Raw genomic sequence first — 19551 nt, forward strand, 5'->3', positions numbered from 1 at the left:
GTTTGATTCTGCTTCCAATATGACAGTTTTGGTTAATACTCCACATGCCTACAGGTCTTTGCAATGTTAACACAGCAGAACTCAGACATCTGTATAAGTGTAGTGAAATGAAAACAGTCATATGAATGCCTCACTTTTCTTCCGACACAGTTCAAGCCTAGGGAGAAAAGTTTTACACCTGGTGTTCTACATGCAACTTCACACACAAGAACTTTTTGCCGACACTACTACCACCTACATAAGTAAGCTTTTCCCGTGTTACTTTCAAGTAATGCACTTCAGCTATTCCTGATTTAACTGGAAGATCTGTACTTCCCACTTTCATATCAACAGCCTCAAAATGCATATTGTAGACTTCGGGATATGTTACAGGTCAGTGTCACACCAAGATTGTGGAGAAAGGGGGGGGGGGGGGGGCTGCATGGAAAATTACGGGTATTGGACGGCTTAACATGTGGAAAATGAGATTTTTATTATTCACTCACTGTATTTAACATTTATTATTCCTTAAAAATCGCACAACAACTTCAATAAAACACAGTTTAATCATTCACACACTTATTTCACTTTTAAACTGCAAATCCTCTAAGAGCTGTCTTGAATCTTCACGAGTCTCTCTCAACAGCCTTGATGTGGATAGATACGTACAGCAACCAGTAATCAGAGTCAGAACTGCGTCTGCAAAAACACAAGGATTATTAAACAATTTTTGCTGTCACTAATTACTAGCAATATAATTGACCGAGTAGATTGCTAATATTTGCTATAATGAATGTCACATTTGCACGAACGATCTCACTGAAGTAATTAAGTCCATCGAAACGCTTACAAACTAACCTCTCGTCTGACGAAAACGGTCTAAAGACGCAGTGGCAATTTCTTCAGATCTGTTGACAATGATATTTTGAGTTATCACTTTGCTAAGTGACTGAAATGTAGTTCAGGTACCTGTGAGCATAACAAAATGTTAGAATTCATTTTCTAAACACGAACTATTACGGTACTGTACGGCTACTTACATATTAATTACACTGTTAATATTTACACAGTTGTTTCTTTAGTACAAAATCAAAGCCAACGGAAGAAAAAACGTAAAACATACTTTCCAATGACAGGTTTGTTGAGATGCAATTTTCTGTGTTGACAGATGTAACTTTTTCATACGGTGGTAAGCTGCAGAAGTCGCAGGGTTCACGACCGATGTTCCTTAACTGCCACGAACCCTCCAAAAATTTAAACAAACGAATTTCCTTCGGCAGCGCCAAGCAACAGGGCATTCAACCGCCGGCCGATTATTCGATTTCGAAATAGGAAGCTCAACAGGAAATAACCTCATAACATTATCAATATAATTGGTAACTTTTTCATATGGTGGTAAGTCGCAGAAGTGGCAGGGATTGACGACCGATGTTCCTTAACTGCGACAAATCACAGTTAATAATAACAGATACTGAAAAGTAGCATTCACAGAAATCACTGATATCGGAAAATCGCAGTTTAGCCCATCAATAGCACGAACCCTCCAAAAATTTAAACAAGCGAATTTCCTTCGGCAGCGCCAAGCAACAGGGCATTCAACCGCCGGCCGATTATTGGATTTCGAAATAGGAGGCTCAACAGGAGATAATCGAAATAGGAGGCTCAACAGGAGATAACCTCATAACATTATCAATGCAATTGGCGGTTCGCACCTATCGGCACGAACCCCCCAAAAATTTAAAGCGCGCAGGAAATAAACTCATATCATTATCAATACAATTTACGGTCCGCGCCTATCGGCACGAACCCTCTAAAAATATCAAGCGTGCATTTAAATCGGCTACCTCAATCGCACCGAGTTTGTGACTTTCTCACTCTTAACCAACATGTCACCACAAATATTGCTGAGTATGAAAAATTGTCTTTGGAAATAAAAACAAGACCCGGATGAGCTTTCCACCTTTGTTAAGATACTAAATCTATTGAATGGCAGTAGATAGGGAGGTTTTTGTTATTTCCAACCATTTCCTATTAAGCTTCCTATTTCGAAATCGAATAATCGGCCGCCGGTTGAATGCCCTGTTGCTTGGCGCTGCCGACAGATGTCAGCGCGGTACGCTCCGGGAAAAACATGGCGAGCATTTCACCTCCATCTCTTGTCGCCGTCTGCTTTGCAGTGCCTGTATAGCGGAGCAAACAGACTAATTGCCGTGAACACTAGCATTATTCTATGGAGGGGTGAATGCAAATGCTCTGCTGGTAAACCTAATATATTTTCTTGGCGTTCTGTTAAAATTTATTAAGTGAACATATGGCCTTGTTGAATACAGTGCAATAAATGTACATAAATCAATACGTAACTCAGTTTATTGTAGTATGGGCAAAAATCAAGTAAAGTATGGCTAATTGCCATTGTCTTTCGCATTATAGTCCACTCGTGGTTGATTTTTTGACATATGGCCAATTGTATATGTTAGAATACAAGTTCTTTATGATGTCTTGTTTTTGGAGGAATGGTAGAAATCGCCTTAGATGGTGCATGCTCCTCTCATTTATCGTTACATGAGCCCAATTGAGCCCGATTTACAGGGCTTGGTGGAACAGCAGTTTGATCAGAAAGTTGGAATGTGTGCTATTCTGCCACATCAATGAATGGCTTAACTTTAACAACACCACAAGGGTCTTGTGAACAACAGAATTGCACAAATTGTGTTACATAAAAGAGCTGTTAGTTTCTGTGTGAAGCCCTTCCTTTCCTTTCAACAGAAATATTAGTATTACTGTGGAATTTTGGCCACCAGCCCTTAAAATTTGGAACCTCTTATGTTTTTGATATTTTTCACTACAAAATTCCTCTTTGTGCGGGATTCAGTTATTAATTCTGCATATTCTTTCAGAACATATATCCTATCAACCTTTCTAATTTTCCTTTTTGTCTGTTGATATGCCTATCATGTGCAAGGTAGGACTACCCTCCAGTTAGAAAGTAATGGGTGATGAACTGAAACCTTCCCTGTGCCACAAGCATTAAACAAACCTCACCATTGAATGGTTTTTATTTTGGCCTCCACAACAGTCAGAGAATGAGTGAAAGTCTTTAACACGTTGTCCACCATTTTCATTTATATAATTAAAAAGAAATGAACAAGCTTCATCAGAGCTTTTTCGTGCTATTCCTTTTCATGATAGAGACAAAAACCTGGCTGTACCACTATGTAATTCTGCGGATTTAAGAAATTAATAAAAGCTGCCACAAGTGACATGTAAGTTGTCTTTTGTATCTGAGGTAATTGCAAATTCTGCATTATATCAAACGAGAGGCCTGCAATGGTAGAATCAGTGTCAGTTTTTGCTGTAACTGGGTGTAATTTCTTGTGCACTATTAACTCAGCTTTGCTGGCCTTTTAGCAGCATCATTCAGAGATGGCCTTTTCATATTTATCTGAGGCTCTCCACATGTACTGCTCGCATACACCTGTGGTTCCCCAAATTTTAAATTAAAATGTCCATGCTTAATTTTCAAATAAAACTGATAATCAACTTGAATATGGAGTTCAAAAGTTTTGAACATCTGCCACATAATCTTCACATGTTTATGGTCCAGATAATTCTGTTCTTCATTGGCATAATGTGCTTTCTGGACTGGAAATGAGTTGATGTGATTTTTCATTTCCACTTCCTAAGCCACTAGTTTTGCACTGCCAGGATGACATTTTCCCCTCTTACAATACTCCAGCGCCTGTGTTACTCCGAATTACGATGCAATTAATGAATCTAGTAGAACTTACTCCAAACAACGTCAATTTGAAAGTAAAGCTTAGAGAAAAAATTTCTCAACCATTCTTCATAAAAAGGGGCTTAAGACAAGGTGAATGCCTATCACCATTAGTGTTCGACTGTGCACTGGAATATGTAATGACCGAATGGTACAAGGTAACACAAAGAAAATAAAAACTGGAAATGTGACAATTGGTAAAAGTTGAAACTGCTTGGGATTTGCTGCAGACCTTACTCTCCTAACCACGAATGTTCAAGAAACCACTAAACTATTTACATCTCTAAGAAATATCACAGAAAGTCACCCTCAGAATATCATTTGAAAAAACACATTATGCCAGCCGGTCCACAAAATTTCAGTGGAAGAACAGGACATAAAAATCGTTGATCAATTTAAATATTTAGGTGACATCATAACCGGAAATCTGAATGAGAAACAAACATGACAAAGTAGAATAAAAACCCCATCAAGGAAATTTACATTAGCAAAAACGCATACAACAAAAAAGCCTGTCCATAGTTGCAAATTTAAAACATTGTACAACAGTTACACAACCAGAAATAACATATGCATCTGCAACCATCTTCAAAACTACCGTTGTTGTTGTTGTCGTCGTCTTCAGACCATGTACTGGCGTGATGCAGTTCTCCATGCATGGTAGCTGGAGGGAAGGGATGAGTTTTGTAGTGAATTCGAAAAATAAACAAGAATGGGTAATTGCAAACGTGTTACTGTAACTGGCGCCCCAACATCTAACATTCACAAACTATTTGACGGCTCGCACAACACAGCAGAAGCCCTCCAAAATTTCGTAAACATTTAATGGTTTCATGTATAGGAATTTGTTGCTTTTTTTCTTTACTGTGGGAACGGCGTTGCCGCAGTGGATACACTGGTTCCCGTGAGATCACAGGAGTTAAGCGCTGTCAGGCGTGGCTGGCAGTTGGATGGGTGGCCTGAAGACGGAGTGCTTTCTTTATTGTGATTTCATTCCAATGTCCCATATGGGCAGGGAAGGCCTGTCAGCGGCACAATCCACTGCTCTTCTGCCGAGTGACATGACAACTATGACAAGAATAAAATGTTACACACATAAGGCGATAAAATGGGGAACTTAAAACAGAGCAAGGGGAGATAATGGAGGTAAAAAGATAGTGACATGGAGATGTTCATGGGGTGACAATTAAAAAAGTCGACATAAGGTTAAAAAACACAAAGAAGACACTGAAGGCACATGCACAGATTAAAAGTCGGCCACAGTATTAAAAACCCTCCAGAATAACGCACTTAAAACCCACTTGGAGCACACACCATGAAGAATAAAACTACCACGTGGGAGCTACTGAGGGAGAGGCCAGAGAGGATGGAGAAGGAGGGGAGAGCAAGGGGCAGCAAGGGAGGTGGTGGGATGAAAAGAGTAGGGACGTCAGCGGGCAGGAGACTGGTGGGGAAGAAGATGAAGAGGGAAGACAAGGCACGAGGGAATGCAGAGACACTGAAGGGGAGCACAAGAGAGGGAGGGGGAGTAGGATGGGGAAGCCGCTAAGGAGAAGGGAGGGGGAGGACAGGGAGCCCTGAAGAAGAGGCAGGAAGATGGGGTTAGAGTTGGTAGGAAGGGTAGATCTGAGGGTAAAGCGCATCATCTGGCAAGGGTAGATGGTGGAAGTTGCATTGGGCAAGGAGGCGGTAGGGTGTGGAGATGGAGAGAAGGTGGGACACAACAGCAAACGTGCGGCAACGGATTGGGGGTGGAGAGCAAGGGAGATACCAGGGGGTGAGGGGGATCAACGCGGCGGACAATATACAGTGTACAGATGTGTTCACGAAAAGGAGGAGGTGGGGGAAGGGGGTGAGGTATGCACGTGATGGACGGAAAGTGGATGCGGAAGGTGAGGCGGAGCACATCCTGTTCAAGGATTTGGAGGGATTTATAGGGCCTGGAACGAATTTGCTTTTTTCTCTTTATTGTTAATTTCAAACCTTATACAGGTAGGTCACCAACAGCATACTACGCCGCTCTTCAGACACAGATAAAACTAATGATACAAAAGAAGACAATCACAGAACAGACATGGTGGATATACAAACGTAAAATTAAAACACACGGAGCCGTTCACAAGCGCAGAGTCCAAATTAAAAATGTTGAGACACGTGGACATGCACAGAGATGACAGATGACACACGCAAACTTTGGAGCACAAACTATTAAACACTGGAACACTTGAGGACAAACACGACGGCACACACAAACACTAGGCGATGATCTCTGGTGCGCAAAAGTTCACTATGTACGGGTCTGAGGACCTGCCAAAAGGGGGGAGGAGGGAGAGGGGAGTGTGTAGATGCCAGTGGCAGAGGAGATGGGAGGGGCAGGAAAGAAGGTAAGGGGGGTAGGGGAAGCCCGGGGGAGGAGGGAGAAAGGAAAGGAGGAGGGAGAGAAGGAAGAGAGAGTGCCATCGGGAAAAAACACAGGGTGTGGTAGAGGAGAATCAAAGTTGGCAGGAGGGGTAGATGGAGGGGATGAGCGCATCATCAGGGAGTTGGTGGAAGCCACCTTGGGAGAGGGTATGGAAAGTGGAAAGATGGAGTGCAGGTGGGATGTGGGAATGAAGGTGCGACACAGGACGTGGGTGGGAGAGACAAGCGGGTGAGGGGGATCAAGTTTGCAGGAGATGTAGAGGATCCGTATCCATTCAAGGAAGAGAAGGAGGTGCGGGATCAGAATAATATAATATAGGATCCGCGTGGGGGACGAGAGACGGATGCGATAGGTGAGGTGGTGCTCATGGCGTTCTAGAATTTGAAGGGATTTGTAAAAGGTAGGACGGACAGAGATCCAGGTGGGATGAGTGTAGCAGAGGATAGGGCGGATTAGGGATTTATAGGTGTGGAGAATGGTGGAGGGGTCCTGACCCCATGTGTGGCCAGAAAGGGGATTGAGGAGACAGAGTCGAGAGTGTTCCTTGGCATGGATTGTCCAGAGATGGGGGTTCAGGAGAGGTGATGGTCAAGGGTGACGCCAAGGTACTTCATGGTGGGGGTGAGGACGATAGGACGGCCATAAATGGTGAGTTAGAAGTCGAGGAGACTGAAGGAAGGTGTGGTTTTGCCTACAATGATCGCCTGGTTTTTGGAAGGTTAGACCTTGAGCAACACTGGTTACACCAAACGGTCAACCAGTCAAGATGGGATTGGAGAAAGTGTTGGGAGCGTTGCAGGGTGGGGGTGAGGGAAAGAGAGGTTGTTTCATCGAAATACTGGAGAAGGTGGATGGGGGGTGAAGGTGGCGGCATATCCGCCGTATACAAAAGGTATAGAAGAGGGGAGAGGATGGAGCCTTGGGCACACCGGCGGAGGCGTAGAAGGTGTAGGAATCCGTGTTTTGGATCGTGACATAGGAAGGACGTTGGGAAAGAAAGGACCCGATCAGACAGACGTAGTTGATAGGAAGTGCAAAGATTTGGAACTTAAAGAGGAGACCAGAATGCTACACACTGTCGTAGGTGCATTCCAGGTCGAGGTAGAGGAAGATGGTGGAGTGACAGGAAATGAGCTGTTCGGAGAGGAGATGAGTGAGGTGAAGGAGAAGGTCGTCAGTAGAGTAGGATGGTCGAAAGCCACACTTGGGTAACAGAAAGGAGGCGGCGATGGCAGAGATGCTGGTGGTTGCGTCGGATAAGGATGGATTCCAGGACCTTGCTAAAGACTGAGGTAAGGCTGATGGGATGGTAGGAGGTGACAGCGGATGGCGGTTTGTCAGGCTTGAGGAACATCAGGATAAGGGGAAGTCTGGCTAGGATGGAGAGAAAGGAGGTGGGAGCTCCACGGAGGTGGCGATAGATAACATGATCGTGACCGGGAGTGGTGTTGTGTTTCGTGCATAGTGTAGTGATGAAATCCTGAGTAGTGATGTGGGCATTGAGTTCGTTGTGTGTAATGTTGTCCAAGTACTGGAAACCAGGGGCGAATGGAGGACATAGGTGTCAGTTCGAACGCGGACATCTGGGAAGAGGGGGTAATCGAACTGGGGATCGTAAGGGAGGGTAAAGATATTGGACAGGTAGGAGGCAAAGTGATTGGCCTTACTAAGGTTGTCAGGGAAATGTTGGACATGATGAGGGAGAGGATGGTACTGGGTGGGGGGGATTCAGACAAGTACTTGGACGAGTTGATAGGAAGTGTAACATTATGACAGGTGCATTTCTGTCGCCAGTCGCGGCGATTCTTAGACTTGAGCCAGTTTTGGACGTGTCTTTGTAGTTGCCAGTGGCGTCGTAGTGTCCGGGTCACACGTGTGAATGAAGGCATGATCGAGACGTCGGGATTCACGGAGGGGAAGGACGGCCTGTGGGAGTAAAGGGGAATGGGAATAATCATGGACGTACTTCGGGGGAGGGTCATTATGAGGGTCAGGGCGGGGGTGACGACCGTCTGAAACGGTGAGGAGGACAGACCAATGGGGTCCAGGACATCAACCGCTATGCGGCCAAGGAGGTTAGGGGAGGAGAGGATGACATCGGGAGTGGAGTTGGATTCAGGGCGGTTGTGGTGGGGAATGGGGACGAGGTCACCTTGGAGTGAGGAGAGGAACCTATGCGACCGCTGTTACTGGGCGGCGGAACAACTATGAATGTTGAGGTCGGCGGCGATTACGTAGAAGGAGACGGTGCAGTCGATGTAGGAAAGGAAGTCAAAAGGAATAGGGGCGTTAGGGCAGACATGGATAGTGGCGCAGGTAACGGCGAGGCTGGGGAAGAAGAGACTAATGATCAGGTGTTCTGTGGGGTTGGAAAGGAGGGGTTGGAGCTGAATGGGGATCTGGCGGTGGTGGGCAATTATCGGAGCAATTTAGGAGGTAGGGAGAAGTGTGGACAGTATGCTGAGGCTGTAGAAAGGTTTTGTTTAAGAGGAAGGCGTGCACACTGTGGGTCGTGAGGGTGTGCATGAGGAGGTTCTTGTTGGTGGGTAGGGACTGGATGTTGTTAAACTAGATACAGTGCTGTCGCGCTATGACAGGAATTTAGACAAGGTTGCCGAGGCGGGAGAAGGTGAAGTGGGATTGGTTGTGGGAATAGGTGCATAAGTGTTAAGGTTAAAGGCGGATTGGGTGGCGAGGGATATCTGCTGGTGGGTGAGGGGGAACTGTAACGGGTGGACATCCTGGAGGACGATTGTGACAAACCAGATGATGTCCTCAGCAGTGGGGAGAGGGGGATGGAGGGAGTTGCCAGGAGGGGTGGGGGTGTCCAGAGGGCGGATGGGGACAGTTATTTCAGGAGTATGGAGGGTGTTGGCCTTGCATTTCTAAAAGTAGGTGGGATGCGGGTGGTTGCAGGTGTTGCAGGAGAGAGGGGACTGGAGGTTGCAACAGTGCCTGAGGAAGTGCGCCTGTTTGCAGTGTGGGCAGATGGGGTCCTTGCAGCACTCTGGTGTTGGGTGTGCGTTGTAGTGCAGGCACCTCTGGCAGCAGATGGACTGAGAAGGGGAATAGGAGGGGTTGACCATGTACCAACGATGGAACAGAAGGGCACCCTCCTTCAGGAGAAGGAGAAGAGAGGACGAGTAGCTTGGGGGATGGAATGAGGGGGGGCCGATTGGGCACACCACATAATTGTGGTGGCGGCAGCAAAGGGAGAGCTATATACAATGGCGGCGGCGGCAGTGGTGGTGGTGGTGGTGGTGGTGGTGGTGGTGCTTACAACGAGAAACGAAGGAAAAGAACAGGACAGGACTGGACCCCTGCATAGGGAGGGTGGAGCCGGCAGGATTGAAAATCCGGTGCACTGCACGGATGTCTAGGTAGGGATGCGCCTTAAGCTCCAACAGCACCTCCTCCTCCGTGATCGTCAGACTAAGCTAAGTGGTCATGGCGGTAAGGGTTGGCGGGCAACGCAGGGCTTGGGGTTGGTGGGAGTGGGAAGGGGAAGGAGCAGGGGAGAGAGAGGCATTGGGGACAAAGCAGGTTATGGGGATTCGGGAAAGGATGTCTGAGTGAAGGGTGGGGCAAGGGGAGGTGATGAGAATGGAGTCCCAACAGGGAGTGAGGAGGGAGATGGGAGCTCCGGGGTAGAGTTGGCGGAGGAGGTTCGTGAGGTTGTGGGCCTTGAGGAGTGAGGGATAAGGATGGGATAGGAGGTATATGTAGGAGGAGGAGGAAGAGGAAGTAGTGGTGGTGGCAGAGGGGACAGGTGAGGAGACATCCATGCCGTCCTGGGGGGGGGGGGTAAGAGGAGGGGACTGGGACTTTTTGGGAGCAGAGGAGGCAGGGGTGCCACTGGGGCACTTCACAGCGACTGAAGTGTCACAGGAACTGTGTGGGACAGGAGCAACTGGGAGATGGCGGAGGTGGCAGGTCGTGGCATGGCTGCTGGTGCAGGTGCCAAAGACGGGGATGGTGATAGGCCTCCACCCTGGCGGGGGCTGCAGAGATGGAGGGAACAGGGTGAGGGAGTCAGGGGAAGGGATCAGAGGTAGCGGTGAGGGAGGAAGGAGCAGGGGATGAGGCTATGAAGAGCGAAGGAGAAGGAGAAGGAGAAGGGAGGGTGAGAAGGTTGGGGGATGGAATGAGGGTGGCGATTGGACACACCACGTAATAGTGGTGGTGGCGGCAGAGGGAGAGGTATATACAATGGCGGTGGTGGTGGTAGTGGTGGTGGTGGTAGTGGTGGTGGTGGTAGTGGTGGTTGTCATGATTACAACGAGAAAAGAAGGAAAAGAACAGGAGAGGACTGGACAAAACTAAAGAAGAAAACAAGGAGCTCACAAAGACAGACGAAACGCTGACTGGGGCCGAATCCCCGCTCCACTGCTGCTGGCAGGAGGTGACCGCAGAGGCTGCTGGGATGGCAGGCTGGCAGGTCCAGGAACACCTAACACTTCGATAAGTGGCTATGCCATGACTGAAGGGCGGTACTCTTTTGAGGTACCGCCAGAGATGGAATTTGTTTATTTTCTTCCTACAGACTTTGTTTTAAATATATGAAGATAATAAGTAATAAAAACAGGCGATAAAACCGGAGACTTAAATAGTAACATGACGAAAAAATCGTGGAACATAAAACATAGAACGAAGGGATGATGACATAAATAAAATACATACGAAGCAGACGGGTAAAAAAATACAGACAATTAACAACATATGGCGACAGTCTGGTTTCTGTTCGCAAAAGACTTAAAATTCTCACCCAGCGACAGCATGGTTTCTCTTCGCAACGCTAGAAAGGCGAACAACACTAAACATTCACTGGAACACTGCACTGTAAAGTAGGTAAATGTGACGTACTACAGCCGAGACAGATGATGGGAAAATAAAAAAGGGGGGATGGAGAGGAAAAGTGAAGGGGATGGAGGGGGAAAGGAGCCAATGGAGGGGTGGGGGGTGCTGGGCAGATGCGACAGGCAGTGGGGAAGGCAGAGGAGGGGAATACAAAAGTACTCGGCGGGGGGGGGGGGGGAGAAGGGAGGTAGGGAGAGGTTTGGCTGGGAGAAAACAGGATGGAAGGCTGGGGAGGGAGCCCAGGGAATTTACTGAGGAGAGGAGGGGGGTGAGGATCAGAGTTGATAGGAGGGAAATATGGAGGGAAAGAGGGCATCATCCAGGAGGGGGAGTTGATGAAAGCCACCTTGGTAAAGCAGATGAAGGGCGTAGAGATGGAGGGTAGAGGGGACACAACAGTGAAGGCGTGGCAGGAGGTGGGGACAGGACAGGGGAGGAGCCACCAGGGGGTGAGGGGAATCAACGCAGTGGGAGGCGTAGAGTAGGTGGATATGTTCGGGGAATAGGAGCAGATGGGGGAAAGGAATGAGGTCATAGAGGATCCACGTGGGGGACAGAAAGCGTATACGCAAGGCGCCACTGGATACACCATGCAGCAAAAAGGTCAAGTGGATTCTGGAGAAGGCGTTGGGACTGTTGGAGGGTAGGAGCGAGCGCGAGGAATGCAGTGTCATCGACATATTGCAAGAGGTGTACTGGAGAGGGTATTGGGGCACATCTGCCATGTACAGGAGGTAGAGGAGAGGGGAGAGGACAGAGCCCTGGGGCACCCCAGCAGAGGGGTAGAAGGTGTGGGAATTGGCATTATGGCTGGTAACATATGAGGGGCGGCGGGAGAGGAAGGAGGCCATCAGACGGATGTAGTTGACAGGAAGGGCGTAGGTTTGGAGTTTAAACAGGAGACCAGGATGCCAGACACAGTCGTAGGCCTTTTCGAGGTCGAGGGAGACGAAAATGGCGGAGCGACAGGAGTTAAGCTGGAGGGAGAGGAGATGAGTGAGGTGGAAGAGTCGGTCATCAGCAGAGAAGGAAGGTTGGAAGCCACATTGGGTGTCGGGGAGGAGGTGGTTTTGGCGGATGTGGTGATGGATGCGCCGGGAAAGAATGGATTCCAAGAGCTTGCTAAACACCGATGTGAGACAGATAGGACATTAGGAAGAGGCATCAGATGGAGGCTTGTTGGGTTTGGAGAACTTCAGGATACGGGAGGTTTTTCACAGGTCAGGGTAGAAACCAGTGGTAAGGATGATATTCCAGAGGGTGGCAAGGACTGAAAGGAAGGAGAGAGGGCAGTGTTTGAGGTGGCGACAGGTAATGCAGTCGTGGCCGGGAGCAGTGTTGCGTTTAGTGCAGAGTGTGAGGCAGAGGTCCTGTGTACTGATGGGAGTGTCAAGTTCATATGGTGGTGTGTGGCCCAAATACTGGAAGCTAGTGGTAAGTGGAGGAACAGAGATATTCATGCGGTCCATGAGGTCAAGGAAGAGGGAATAATCAAATTGGGGATCATCTGGTACTAAATAAACATCAGAGAGTTGAGAGGCAATGTGGTTGGCCGTACTGAGGTTGTCAGGAAAGGGACGGTCATCAAGGAGGAGAGGGTACTGGGGGAGTGGGGAGGTTTCCAGTAAGGCAGTGGAAAGCAGAACAATACTTGGAAGAGTTTATTGGGAGCGTGGTGTTGAGTTGTGTACCTGTCTGGCAGCAGGCACGGCGTTTCTTCGTAGTAAGCAGGTTGCAGATGTGTCGTCGTAATTGCCGGTAGCGGGTAAGTGTGTCCCGGCCACGAGTGCGGAGAAGAGAGCGGTAGAGGTGGCGGGACTATCGAATTAGGACGGCCTGTGGAGGCAGGGCGGGCTGGTGAGGGTGGATGGCTTAGATGGAGATATGGGTGGCGATGGCGTCACACAAGGTCTGGTGCAGTAAGTCGGCAATGCGAGAGATGTCATCAGGAGATTGGAGGGCAAGGTCATGGCCATCACCCTGGGTGGAATGCAGTCCCAGTAGGCATCCCAGTTGGCACAGGAGTAATCATGGACAAGTTTAGGAGGGACGTCATGGCGAGCAGCGGGGTGGGGATTGCGACCACTAGAGATAGTGAGGAGAACAGGAGCATGGTCACTGCCAATGAGGTGAAGGACATCTGCGGTGATGCGCCCAAGGAGGTTGGGAGAGGCAAAGACCACATCGGGAGTGATGTTGGATTCGGGTCGGGTGTGCTTGGGGAGGGGACCAGGTCTCCCTGGAGGGTGGTGATAAACCGATGCCACCACTGGACATTGGCAGGATCACGGCTGTGGATACTGAGGTCAGTGGCAATCACGTAGGTGGAGAAGGTGCGGTCAATGTGGGACAGGAAATCGTACGGGATGGGGATGCGAGGGCGGACATAAATGGTGGCACAGGTGACAGTAAGGGTGGGGAAGAAGAGGCTGAGGGTGAGATACTCAGCAAGATTGTTAAGGAGAGGTTGGGGCCGTACAGGGAGGTGCTTGAGGTGGCTTATAGCAACTCTGCCATGCGCCAGAGGGTATGGGATATCGGTGTGGTGAAGGGTGTGAGGTGAGGAGATGGAGATACGGGGTTGAAGGAAGGTTTCATTTAGGACAAAGGCATCCATGTGGTGCTGATGGATGGTGTGGAGGAAGAGGAGTTTGTGGGTGGGCAGGGAGCAAATATTGTCGTACAGGATATGTTAGGGATGTTGTACCATGGGAGGGGAGAGCAAGATGAGGGTGGTGAGTGGGGTGAAGGTGGCCTGGTTGTGGGAGTAGGTGGCATAGGTGATAAGATGGAAGATGGAACGGGAATTGAGGGCGATCTGGGGAAGGGTGTGGGGGCGCTGAGGGGTGGATGTTTTGGAGCACAATGATGATGAAACGGATTATGTTCTCTGCAGTAGGCGGAGGGCAGAGCGAGTGTTTGGGGTGGATGGGATCATCAACAGGACGAGCAGGGACGGAGAGCTCAGGGGTGAGTGGAGGAGGTTTCGCTTTACACTTCGATGAGAAGATAGGATGTGGTTTGTTACAGGTGTTGCAGGAGGGGGGAGAGGTGAGGTTGGGGCAGTTCTTGAGGAAGTGGGAAGCTTTGCAGTGGGGACAAGTAGGGGGGTTCTTGCAGGCAGAGGTAACATGGTCATTGTATGTGAGGCAGCTTTGGCAGTGGTAAGATTGGACTGGGGAACGGGAGGGGTCCACCTTATGACGGCGATCGCAGATGAAAGCTCCCTCGGTGAGGATGCGGTCAATGGAGGAGGAGGAGGATTCGGTGAATATCCGCAGGAGAAAAGTCGGCTCGGCATCATTGAAGATGCCACGGGCCAAGCGGATTTCAATGTCGGGTTGGGAGTTGAGTTCTACCAACACCTCAGCCTCTGTGATCACGGGGCTAAGCTTCGTGATCACAGCAGTGAAGGTTGGCGGACGTCAGGGAGGTTGAGGCTGACGGGGAGAGGACGGAGTGTGGTAGGGGGTGAGGGTTGCACGTTAGCCAAATTGGATACGGGGGATGCGGGAGAGGAGATCGGTGTGGAAGGAAGCATTGGGGGATTTAATGAGGACCTAGTCCTTGTGAGGAATCAGAAGGGAGGCGGGGGCATTGGGGTAGTATTTCCGGATGGCGAGGGTGAGGGAGCGGGCATCAAGGAATTGAGGGTCAGGATTGGAGAGGACAAAGGTGTGGGTGGCAGGCATGACGGGGAAGGGGGTCGGGGATGCATCCATGGGGGTGGGTGGGTCACGGGTATTGGGGGTTTTTTTGGAGGAGACTTCAGGGGAAGGGTCAGCATTCAGGCGCTTTGAAGGTTTCGTGGTCACGACCGGGTGTAGAGCGGGCAGGGGGACGGGTTGCAGAGGGAGATGGCGGGGGACAGGACCACCCTGAGCAGCGGATGACGCAGATGGAGGAGGCGTGGGTGTCACAGTGACTGTGGAACGTCGAGCCGAAATCCGTGCTGGCTTGGAGCCCGTCGGAGGCGGTGCAGGGAGCGGCAGAAAGTCAGTAGCTGTCGATGGGGCGACAGTGATGGGGGAGGAGGAGTTGGGGTTGGTTACAGCCGAAAGTGGTGCAGGGGTGGGGTGGACAGGGAGAGAAGGAAGGACGGGAAGTGGGGTGGAGGATGAGCTCCATGTGATGGTGGTTGGAGCAGCGGAGGGAGAGGTGAAAATGATAGTGGTTGTGGGTTGGGACATGGTGGCGGCGCGCGAGAAGGCGGCGGCGGTGAGCACCGGCAGGCGGCGACCAGGCGGCGGCGGCGCTGAGGACCGGACGGCGAGCGGTAGTGCAGGCAAGCAGACAACACGGCAAGGAAATGGTGGGGATCTTCCACGTCGAAGATGCACCCTGTGAGTAGCCCAGGCTGTGAAAGTCTTCGACGAATAGGTGAGGGAATCCAACCCTCGAATGATGGATTTTTTTTTTTTTTCTTTATTGTGATTTCATGCCCCTGCCCCATATGGGCAGGGGAGGGCTGTCAGCAGCACAATCCGCCGCTCTTCAGCCGAGTGACATGAGAACTAAAACAAGAATAAAATAATACATACATAAGGAGGTAAAAAAAGGGGAACATAAAACAGAGTAGGCGGAGAAAATGGAGGTAAAAATCACTGACATGTAGAAGTTCATTGGGGACAGTTAAAATAGTCACCAGAAAGTTAAAAAACACAGTTGGCGATTCTTAAAACACAGAGAAGACACTGGATGCGCATGCACAGTTTAAAAGTTGGCCACAGTATTAAAAACACTCCGAAAAACAACACACTTAAAACCCACTTGGAGCACACACGACGAAGAGTAAAACTACCAGGCAGGACCTGCCGAGGGAAAGGGCAGAGAGGATGGAAAAGGAGGGGAGAGCATGGGGCAGCTGGGGAAGCGGCGGGATGAAGAGAGGAGGGGCAACCGTGGGTTCACGAAGAGGCAGGAGACACATGGGGCAGGAGAGGAAAAGGGAAAACAGGGCAGGAGGGAGCGCAGAGACACTGAAAGAAGGCACAAGAGATGGACGGGGAGTAGGAGGGGAAATCCGCGGAGAAGGAGGGAGGGGGAGGAGAGGGAGCCCTGAGGAGGAGGCAGGAAGAGGAGGTTAGAGTTGGTAGGAAGGGTAGATGTCAGGGCGAAGCTCATCATCTGGGAGTGGTAGACGGTGGAAGTTGTGTTGGGAAAGGAGATGGAGGGTGTGGAGATGGAGAGAGGGAGGGACACAACGGTAAAGGCGCGGCAACTGGTTGGGAGTGGAGAGGAAGGGAGACACCAGGGGGTGAGGGGGATCAAGGTGGAGGACAATATATAGTGTGCGGATGTGTTCAAGGAAAAGGAGAAGGTGGGGGAAGGGGATGAGGTCATAGAGGATGCGCGTGGGGGACGGAAGGCGGATGCGGAAGGCGAGGTGGAGTGCATGGCGTTCGAGGATTTGGAGGGCTTTATAGAACTGGGGAGGGGCGGAAATCCAAGCGATGCTGGCATAAGAAAGGATGGGGCGGATCATGGATTTGTAGGTGTGAAGGATGGTGGAAGGATGCAGACCCCACGTCCGGCTGGACAGGAGTTTCAGGAGGCAGAGGTGGTTGTGAGCTTTGTTTTGGATGGTAAGGAGATGGGGAGTCCAGGTGAGGTGGCGGTCGAGTGTGAGGCCAAGGTATTTGAGGGTAGGAGTGAGGTGGATAGGATGGCCGTAAATGGTGAGGTAGAAATCATGGAGGCGGAAGGAGCGGGTGGTGCGGCCTATGATGATCGCCTGGGTCCTGGAGGGATTAACACGGAGGAACCACTAGTTGCACCAAGCGGTGAATTGGTCAAGGTGGGTTTGGAGGGTATGTTGGGACCGTTTATGGGTAGGATAAAGGGCTAGGAAGGCGGTCTCATCAGCGAACTGGAGAAGATGAACAGGAGGGGGAGGTTTGGGCATATCAGCAGTGTACAGGAGATAGAGGAGAGGGGAAAGGACAGAACCTTGGGGCACGCTGGCAGAGGGGTAGAAAGTACAGGAGTTGGAATTGTGGATAGTCACATAGGAGGTACGATGGGAGAGGAAGGAAGCAACGAGACGGACGAAGTTGATGGGGAGAGCATAGGTCTGGAGTTTGAAAAGGAGCCCGGGATGCCAGACACGGTCATAGGCGTTCTGGAGATCAAGGGAAACAAAGACAGCAGAGCGAAGGGAGTTAAGTTGGAGGGAAAGAAGATGGGTAAGGTTAAGGAGCTGGTCGTCAGCAGAGAAGGAAGGCCGGAAGCCACATTGGGTAAGAGGAAGGAGGCGGTGCTGGTTAAGGTGGCGGTGGATACGGCGAGAGAGGATGGCCTCAAAGACCTTACTGAACACGGAGGTGAGGCAGATGGGACGATAGGAAGAGGTAGCAGAGGGGGGTTTGTTAGGCTTAGGGAACAGCAGGACACGGGAAGTCTTCCACAGGTCAGGGTAAAATCCAGTGGAGAGGAGGACATTGTACAGCGTAGCAAGGACAGACAGGAAGGATGGAGGGGATTCCTTGAGGTGACGGTAGGTGACGCCATCATGACCAGGGGCGGTGTTTCGTTTGGAGCGGAGGACGAGTGTGATGTCTTGCATGGTGATGGGAGTGTTGATGTTGGAGGAGGGTAGCCGATCCAAGTACTGGAAGCTAGGGGCGAGCGGGGGGACAGAGGTGTCAGTGCGGTCAAGGACAGTGGGGAAGAGGGAGTAATCAAAATGGGGATCGTCAGGAATGGAGAAGACCTCGGACAGGTGGGAAGTAAAATGGTTAGCCTTACTGAGGTTGTCAGGAAAGGGTCGATCGTCATGGAGGATGGGGTAATGCGGGGTGGGATGGCTACCAGTAAGGCGGTGGAAGGCTGACCAGTACTTGGAGGAGTTGACAGGGAGGGTGGAGTTGAGGCGTGTGCATGTCTGACGCCAGTCCCAGCGTTTCTTTGCTGTAAGGAGGTTCCGGATATGTCGCTGTAATTGCTGGTGGCGGGTGAGAGTATCCCGGTCACGAGTGCGGAGGAAGGAGCGGTAGAGCCTGCGGGATTCACGCAGAAGAAGGACAGCCTGTGGAGGAAGCGTAGGGCGGTGAGGGTGGATGAGTTTGGTAGGGACATGAACCTCCACAGCGTCAGTGATGGTCTTCTGAAGGAAGGAAGAGGCATGGGTGATGTCATCAGGGTGGTGGAAAGTGAGGGGGTGGCTTTCAACCTGTAAGGCAATGGATTCCCGGTAGGCATCCCAATTGGCACGGTGGTAGTCATGGACAGATTTTGGAGGGGCAGGTGGGCGGGTGGCTGCAGTGGAAGGACGGGTAGAGGAGATGGTGAGAAGGACAGGGAGATGGTCGCTACCGACGGGATCGAGGACATCAACGGCAATGCGACCAAGGAGGTTGGGGAAAGCGAGGATAACATCGGGGGTAGAGTTACTTTCAGGACGGGTGTGCTGTGGGAGAGGAACAAGGTCACCATGGAGGGTGGCAAGGACCTGATGCCACCGCCGAAGTGTGGCAGGGTCACGGCTGTGGATGTTGAGGTCAGCGGCGATCACATAGGTGGAGAAGGTACGGTCAACATGGGAAATGAAGTCAAAGGGGAGAGGAGCTGCGGGGCGAATATAGATAGTGGCACAGGTGACGGTGAGGGAGGGAAAAAAGAGGCTGAGGAGAAGGTTTTCGGTTGGGTCATTGAGGAGGGGTTGTGGCCGGACAGGGAGATGCCAGAGGTGGTCGATAGCGACCCCGCCTCGAGCTAGGGGAAGGGGATTGTCAGTGCGGTGAAGGAGATAAGGGGAGATGCGGACCACACGGTGGGGTTGGAGGAAGGTTTCATTAAGGATGAAGGAGTCAACCTGGTGCTGGGAGAGGGTATGCATGAAGAGGGATTTGTTGGCAGGGAGGGAGCAAATGTTGAGGTAGAGGAGACGATACTGTTGACGAGCCATGGGGTTGGGTGTGGGAAGGGTGTGGGAAGGGGAGAGAGGGGCTTAAACGAGGGTGTCTAGGAGGGTGAAGGTAAAGTGGGCCTGGTTGTGGGAGTACGTGGCGTAGGTGTTTAAGTGGAAAATAGAGCGGGCAGCGACGGAAATCTGCTGGAGTGTGTGGGGGCGCTGGAAGGGGTGGATGGTCTGCAGGATGACGGTGAGGAACCGGATGATGTCTTCTGCTGTAGGGAGAGGGCGGAGGGAATTGTTAGGGTGGATAGGTGGGTCAATGGGGCGACGGTGACAGTGAGTTCAGGGTTGGTGGGAGGGGGCTTGGCTTTGCATTTGGAGGAATAGGTGGGGTGAGGTTCATTGCAGGTGTTGCAGGATGGGGGGAGGCGAGGTTGGGACACTGTTTGAGGAAGTGGGAGGCTTTACAATGGGGGCAGGTGGGTGGGTACTTGCAGTTTTGGGTGAGGTGGTCATTGTAGAGAAGACAACGTTGGCAGCGGTAGGATTGAGGAGGGGAACGGGACGGGTCAACAGGGTGGCGGCGGTTGAAAAAGAGGGCTCCCTGCGTGAGGAGGTGGTCGTTGGAGGAGGCGGACACTGTAAAGATACGCATGAGGAAAG

General features: G+C 50.7%; 1 long non-coding RNA gene across 1 annotated transcript; it reads right to left on the reverse strand.

The window, feature by feature from the left end:
* Window positions 1-526: 526 nt before the first annotated feature.
* On the reverse strand, window positions 527-1595 carry LOC126426892 (uncharacterized). The gene is made up of 3 exons (XR_007576452.1): window positions 1103-1595; window positions 838-948; window positions 527-678 (listed from the first exon to the last, which is right to left on the reverse strand). It is a non-coding gene; the product is annotated as an uncharacterized LOC126426892 (long non-coding RNA).
* Between the last annotated feature and the right edge of the window lie 17956 nt (window positions 1596-19551).

Source organism: Schistocerca serialis, chromosome 11 (assembly GCF_023864345.2).
Source record: "Schistocerca serialis cubense isolate TAMUIC-IGC-003099 chromosome 11, iqSchSeri2.2, whole genome shotgun sequence".
In the NCBI taxonomy this organism is placed as follows: Eukaryota; Metazoa; Arthropoda; class Insecta; order Orthoptera; family Acrididae; genus Schistocerca; species Schistocerca serialis.